Genomic DNA, 7526 nt, shown 5'->3' on the forward strand with positions numbered 1-7526 from the left:
TAGTTTCTACGTGCTGCTATTCGGTAGGAGTTGGCTTGCTGGCTAGCTAGCAGTGTTGACTAGGTAGGAGAACGGCGGCGCGGCAGACGAAAATAGCTGGTAGCTAACCTCGATAATTACTATAAACTACACAATTATCTTAGATACAAAGACAGCAAAGACAACTACAGTGAGGAAAAAGTATTTGATCCCCTGCTGATTTTGTACGTTTGCCACTGACAAAGAAATGATCCGTCTATAATTTTAATGTAGGTTTATTTGAACAGTGAGAGACAGAATAACAACAAAAGAATCCAGAACAACCCATGTCAAAAAAGTTAATATATTGATTTGCATTTTAATGAGGGAAATAAGTATTTGACCCCCTCTCATTCAAAGATTTCTGGCACCCAGGTGTCTTTTATACAGGTAACGAGCTGAGATTAGGAGCACACTCTTAAAGGAGTGCTCCTAATCTCAGCTTGTTACCTGTATAAAAGACACCTGTCCACAGAAGCAATCAATCAATCAGATTCCAAACTCTCCACCATGGCCAAGACCAAAGAGCTCTCCACGGATGTCAGGGACAAGATTGTAGACCTACATAAGGCTGGATTGGGCTACAAGACCATCGCAAAGCAGCTTGGTGAGAAGGTGACAACAGTTGGTGCGATTATTCGCAAATGGAAGAAACACAAAAGAACTGTCAATCTCCCTCGGCCTGGGGCTCCATGCAAGATCTCACCTCGTGGAGTTGCAATGATCATGAGAACGGTGAGGAATCAGCCCAGAACTACACGGGAGGATCTTGTCAATGATCTCAAGGCAGCTGGGACCATAGTCACCAAGAAAACAATTGGTAACACACTACGCCGTGAAGGACTGAAATCCTGCAGCGCCCGCAAGGTCCCCCTGCTCAAGAAAGCACATATACATGCCCGTCTGAAGTTTGCCAATGAACATCTGAATGAATTCAGAGGACAACTGGGTGAAAATGTTGTGGTCAGATGAGACCAAAATGAGCTCTTTGGCATCAACTCAACTCGCCGTGTTTGGAAGAGGAGGAATGCTGCCTATGACCCCAATAATACCATCCCCACTGTCAAACATGGAGGTGGAAACATTATGCTTTGGGGGTGTTTTTCTGCTAAGGGGACAGGACAACTCACCGCATCAAAGGGACGATGGACGGGGCCAATGTACCGTCAAATCTTGGGTGAGAACTCCTTCCCTCAGCCAGGGCATTGAAATGGGTCGTGGATGGTATTCCAGCATGACAATGACCCAAAACACACGGCCAAGGCAACAAAGGAGTGGCTCAAGAAGAAGCACATTAAGGTCCTGGAGTGGCCTAGCCAGTCTCCAGACCTTAATCCCATAGAAAATCTGTGGAGGGAGCTGAAGGTTCGAGTTGCCAAACGTCAGCCTCGAAACCTTAATGACTTGGAGAAGATCTGCAAAGAGGAGTGGGACAAATCCCTCCTGAGATGTGTGCAAACCTGTGGCCAACTACAAGAAACGTCTGACCTCTTGATTGCCAACAAGGGTTTTGCCACCAAGTACTAAGTCATGTTTTGCAGAGGGGTCAAATACTTATTCCCTCATTAAAATGCAAATCAATTTATAACTTTTTTGACAGTGTTTTTTCTGGATTTTTTTGTTGTTATTCTGTCTCTCACTGTTCAAATAAACCTACCATTAAAATTATAGACGGATAATTTCTTTGTCAGTGGGCAAACGTACAAAATCAGCAGGGGATCAAATACTTTTTTCCCTCACGTTATGTAGCTAGCTAACACTACACTAATCAAGTCGTTCCGTTGTAATGTAATAGTTTCTACAGTGCTGCTATTCGGTAGGAGTTGGCTAGCTGGCACTGCTAGCTGGCTAGCTAGCAGTGTTGACTACGTTAGAAGGACGAAAATAGCTGGCTAGCTAACCCTCGATAATTACTCTAAACTACACAATTATCTTGATACAAAGACACCTATGTAGCTAGCTAACACTACACTAATCAGGAGTTGGCTAGCTGGCTACTGCTAGCTGGCTAGCTAGCAGTGTTGACTACGTTAGAAGGACGAAAATAGCTGGCTAGCTAACCTCGATAATTACTCTAAACTACACAATTATCTTTGATACAAAGACGGCTATGTAGCTAGCTAAGAAGAAATTGCTAAGATCAAACAAATCAAACCTCAGCAGCGCTGCAGTTCTTGACACACTCAAACCGGTGTGCCTGGCASCTACTACCAAAACCCGTTCAAAGGCACTTAAATATTTTGTCTTGCCCATTCACCCTCTGAATGGCACACATACACAATCCATGTCTCAATTCTCTCATGGCTTAAAAATCCTTCTTTAACCTGTCTTCTCCCCTTCATCTACACTGATTGAAATGGATTTAACAATTGACATCCATAAGGGATCATAGCTTACACCTGGATAGTCTATGTCATGGAAACAGCAGGTGTTCCTAATGTTTTGTACATTCAGTGTATGTTATTAAAAACTCGCACAATCTGGAATCACTGGATTCTCTTAAGAACCAATTAAGAAGATTTAGGTGAACAACTTTCTGATTAAATTTGGCAGAGTATGCTTCAGAGAATACATTCTAAAACATGCTGTAATACAATTTAAAATAGTCCATTGGCAACACTGATCAAATGCAAAATTAGACCAGAAATATATTCCACTTGTGACCGATGTAGGCAGGCTCCTGCTACTTCCTTGCACATGTTCTGGACATGCCCGAAATTGTTTGATTTCTGGAAGCGCATTTTCCCCCCCCTACATTTTCCAAGCTACTGGAGAGGCCTATAGAACGTTATGCCTTTGTTGCATTATTCGGAGTGGCACCCTGGATACCTTTCTGAACAGTTATATGGGCAATATGCTAGCATTTATTACTCTTATTGCTAGACGTGGAAAGATACATTTCCTCCTACTTTTAGCTATGGATAAAGGAAGTCTTGCAGCATCACAAACTAGAGAAAATGGGCTATTCAGTTAGAGGATCAGTAATAAAATGGTATCATATCTGGCAACCTTTCTTATCTTTTGTAGCTAATTTCATAACTCCATAAAATAACCCAAATATGAATGTGTATCACTATATTTTAATTTCTTTCCTTTTTTGTTTGATTACAGTGCATTCGGAAAGTATTCAAACCCCTTGACTTTTTCAAACCACTCATCCTTATTCTAAAATGGATAAAATATATTTTTCCCTCATCAATCTACACACAATATCCCATAATGACAAAGAAAAAACAGGGTTTTACAAATTTTGGCAAATTTTAAAATATATATAAAATATATAAAAATGGAAATATCACATTTACATAAGTATTCAGACCCTTTACTCAGTACTTTGTTGAAGCACCTTTGGCAGCGATTACAGCCTCGATACTTCTTGGGTATGACGCTACAAGCTTGGCACACCTGTATTTGGGGAGTTTCTCCCATTCTTCTCTGCAGATCCTCTCAAGCTCTGTCAAGTTGGATAGGGAGCGTCGCTGCACAGCATTTTCTGGTCTCTCCAGAGATGTTCGATCAGGTTCAAGTCCGGGCCCTGGCTGGGCCACTCAAGTACATTCAGAGACTTGTCCCGAAGCCACTGCTGCGTTGTCTTGGCTGTGTGCTTAAAGTCGTTGTCCTGTTGGAAGGTGAACCTTCGCCCCAGTCTGAAGTCCTGAAGAGCTTTTCATCAAGGATCTCTCTGTACTTTGTTCCATTCATCTTTCCCTCGATCCTGACTCGTTTCCCAATCCCTGCTACTGAAAAAAATCCCCACAGCATGATGCTGCCACTACCATGCTTCACTGTAGGGATGGTATTGATCAGGTGATGAGCGGTGCCTGGTTTCCTCCAGACGTGAAGCTTGGCATTCAGGCCAAAGAGTTCAAACTTGGTTTCATCAGACCAGAGAATCTTGTTTCTTATGGTGAGTGTCCTTTAGGTGCCTTCTGGCAAGCGGGCTGTCAAGTGCCTTTTTGCTGAGGATTGGCTTCCGTCTGGCCACTCTACCATAAAGGCTTGATTGGTGGAGTGCTGCAGAGATGGTTGTCCTTCTGGAAGGTTCTCCATTTATGAATGATGGAGGCCACTGTGTTCTTGGGGACCTTCAATGCTGCAGAAATTTGTTGGTACCCTTCTTCAGATCTGTGCCTCGACACAATGTCTCTGAGCTCTATGGACAATTTATTTCGACCTCGTGGCTTGTTTTTTTTGTACTGACATGCACTGTCAACTGTGGGACCTTATATAGACAAGAGTGTGCCTTTCCAAATCATGTCCAATCAGTTGAATTTACCACAGGTGGACTCAAATCAAGTTGTAGAAACATCTCAAGGATGATCAATGGAAACAGGATGCAACTGAGCTCAATTTCGAGTCTCATAGCAAAGGGTTTGAATACTTATGTAAATACGTTTTTTATAAGACTGCTTTGGTTTTCACTTTGTCATTATGGGGTATAGTGTGTAGATTGATGAGGAAATGTTTTATTGAATCCATTTGAGAATAAGTCTAATGTGAATACTTTCCGAATGCACTGTATATCTGTGTTTCAAAATTGTGTTTATATTACTGTAATTTTATGTCATGCCTGTTCATTTAAAGTCTGGTATTGGGTAGGGGCTCCAATGGAGTATGGAAGGTTGGGGTGGGGTCTTTAAAATGCCAAATAAAACCCCCTTGATAAAAAAAGACTTCTGCAGCTGCACATCGGCGGGATGAGGAGGCCCCTATAGTTCAGACAGACAGCGGTTTTCTATTGTATTCATCACATGATGCCTAGGTTGCACTGTCAGTACCCTTTTGGCAATTCTATAAAACAGGTTTTGCTATGAGAGTACATTAGAGTGAGAGAGAGACAAGGAGAGAGACATCAATGTATAGATAGAGCGAGAAAGAAGAGAAGAAGAGAAGGAGAGTAATGGGATGAGAGAGAGAGAGATACTTACATTGGGGTCCTGGACTGAATTAGTGATTGAGGAGAGAGAGAGAAGCTCCTCTCATCTAACCTCCATGTCAGCTGTGTGTTTCCTCTATTATACTTAGCTCCTGGCCCTGAGCCGGTTGCCAAGGAGATGCACCACCTTCAAGGAGGACGAAAGCACTCACAAATCAAGCCATTTCTTCCTCACTGTGACGTCGACAAGTTAAAACGGTGACGTGTCTGTGGTGGGAGTGTGTTTACTGACTTTTCGAGCTGTTCTCTTCTTTCTCTCAATGATTACTGCTACTGCTCCCAGGCCATATCAGTGATATACACTTTGACTGTAACAGCCTCCTCCACTGCTCACCATGTTAGTGCCAACTGTCCTGTTAATATGTTTCCCCCTCCCTTAGTGACAATAAAATTACAGAGACCATCCTCCACCTCCCATTGGCTGGGAAGCGCCATGGTGATGCCCTCTGATTGGGCATACCCACCATCCACTCTCATCCAATCAGGCTCACTGTATCCATGAGACTGAAGCATGTAGGGCTATTTAAATCCAACAAGAGAGACACAAAATTGCTCAGATGTACATTTCTACTTTGGGAAAAAAAGTAGGGGGGGAAAGGTTTGCGAGTGGACGAACGTTGCAAATCCAGACAGACCTGATTGCTGCAAATGATCGACCCATCTTCGGGGTTAAACTGACCCAGGGTGAAGCGTGAGTTGAATGAATGAAAGCAGCGTACCAATGCATGTTGTACTCTCCTATCCCTCTACCCTAAGTTTGTTTATGAATATTGATAGAACTCTATCCCTTACTTGCACTCATGCCTGCTTTGCCCTAAATGAATCTGTGGCAGTGAACAGAGACTGAACGGTGAAATCAGATGGACAGAATGAACTAAAGCTGGAGGTGTCTTCTCCAGTGTCAGGGGAGCACTGGGTATTGGTTGTTCATGCCACAGGAATGTTGTACGAAAAATACTTTACATCTTGCAGAGGAGCAGCGTTCGAAAGAAAAACACCGGATGAAAAAGTCGACGTAAGTCCGTGGCCATTTTGTGTTTGCTCTTTTTTATTTTAACGTCACATTTTCACAGACCACAAAATGGCGTCCAAATGTTCTCCTGCCAGGTCAGCCATTACAATCGTTTCGAGATTTGTTTTCATTGAATTGAATCCAACAATATCACTTGCAACATATGCTGTAATGGTGACCAACATTTTTACATGGACTTTGGAAACACCTTTAAATCAGATTTTATCCACATATTTTTAGCAGTTGTAATGACTTTCTACAGCCTTATGTTAATTATAAAGTAGACTACATAAATGTATGACCCATGTACATTAAAATCTCAGTCTCAACTCTATCACAATTTCTGTAATACAAATAAATAATGTTTACTTATCTTTTCATATCTGTGTCTACATTGTCACCATTTTACAGCTTATATTTAAAAAGTTAAGATTTTATGTTGTTAAATAAAACATTAACTGCCTGGTATTTCATTAAAGTGAGTGGAAACTTAAGGGAGAGGTGAAAGTACTGTATAGCAACGGCCCATGCCGCCTTACTGTAACCATGACAACAAACAATGGAACAACAACAGATAGCCTACTACTAGAGTCATGAGAAAGCAAGGTTCTTCCCTCCAGCAATTCTATAAACCTTGACTGGAAATAAAAGGTATAAATGTCAAAAAGGGTTAATACACATTTACATAATGGCCAAACTTAAATGTCTGTGGCAGACTAAGTCAAGCTTTACCAGTTTTCTATACTTAATTATGCGCATAAGTGTCAGCAGCGGTTTAATGTGCCAGTGAGAAAGAGGAGATGGTTGATTCATAGCGGCCGAAACATTAATACTGATTTTTAATTTAGCCAGAGGGTGTATTTGTATTAATTATGGATCCCCATTAGCTGCGGCCAAAGCAGCAGCTACTCTTCCTGGGGTCCAGCAAAATTAAGGCAGTTAAATCAGGAATCAGGGTAGCCTGTTCAGTTGAAAGCCTGCTCATTCTCTTAACAACAACTCAATGGATGGTTATTGTTATAAATCAATTCGTCATTCTGAATACTAACCAGAATGTAATGTCGGTGGGATGTGGAAAATGTACTTGGCTATTGGTTGAAACCGTTTACGTCTGGGTTTAAAGCATCTCTGGGGCACTGGGAAGGACATATAAAAAGATAACAATGTGACGAACAACACAATGTCCATTTTAAAGATCGTTTAAAAGACAGAGCACCATTTAATTTAATGACAGATGAGGAAAACTATAACATTTTGGCAAAGGTTCTCTAATCTAGAAACCAATTAAACACACAAAATTGGTTATCATCCCTGGTTACAGGTAAAAATTATTATTCAGTGATGTATGCATGATAGCCTATGTGATGGTGTGATGCAACTGACTTGTTAAAATGTCATGCTTTTTGTCAGTTTAGTGAAAAATGCAAATGTTGTACCCGAAAAAACGGTGAAGATGCTGAGAGACTCACCTGGACGAATGCTGATGGTAAGGCTCGTGCCCGAGACTCGACGACGTCAGGCAGTCGTTTTGCTGGCAACCTCTACAAACTCACTTGCATC

The 7526-nt window shown here is 41.6% G+C and overlaps 1 long non-coding RNA gene across 4 annotated transcripts in view; it reads right to left on the bottom strand.

Annotated features, from left to right (window-relative positions):
• The window catches only part of LOC139024190 (uncharacterized), a 20992-nt gene extending 13467 nt beyond the window's left edge, over positions 1-7525 (bottom strand). For 3 of the 4 annotated variants that reach the window (XR_011475482.1, XR_011475481.1, XR_011475480.1), the window contains exons 1-2: positions 7436-7523; positions 7016-7102 (exon numbers count right to left, since the gene is read on the bottom strand). This is a non-coding gene — a long non-coding RNA (uncharacterized lncRNA). Of the gene's footprint in view, positions 1-7015; positions 7103-7435 lie in introns of all 4 variants that reach the window. The other variant, XR_011475483.1, reaches the window with a different exon arrangement.
• Between the last annotated feature and the right edge of the window lies 1 nt (position 7526).

The sequence above is a fragment of the Salvelinus sp. IW2-2015 genome, unplaced genomic scaffold (assembly GCF_002910315.2).
Source record: "Salvelinus sp. IW2-2015 unplaced genomic scaffold, ASM291031v2 Un_scaffold1157, whole genome shotgun sequence".
NCBI classification, from domain to species: domain Eukaryota; kingdom Metazoa; phylum Chordata; class Actinopteri; order Salmoniformes; family Salmonidae; genus Salvelinus; species Salvelinus sp. IW2-2015.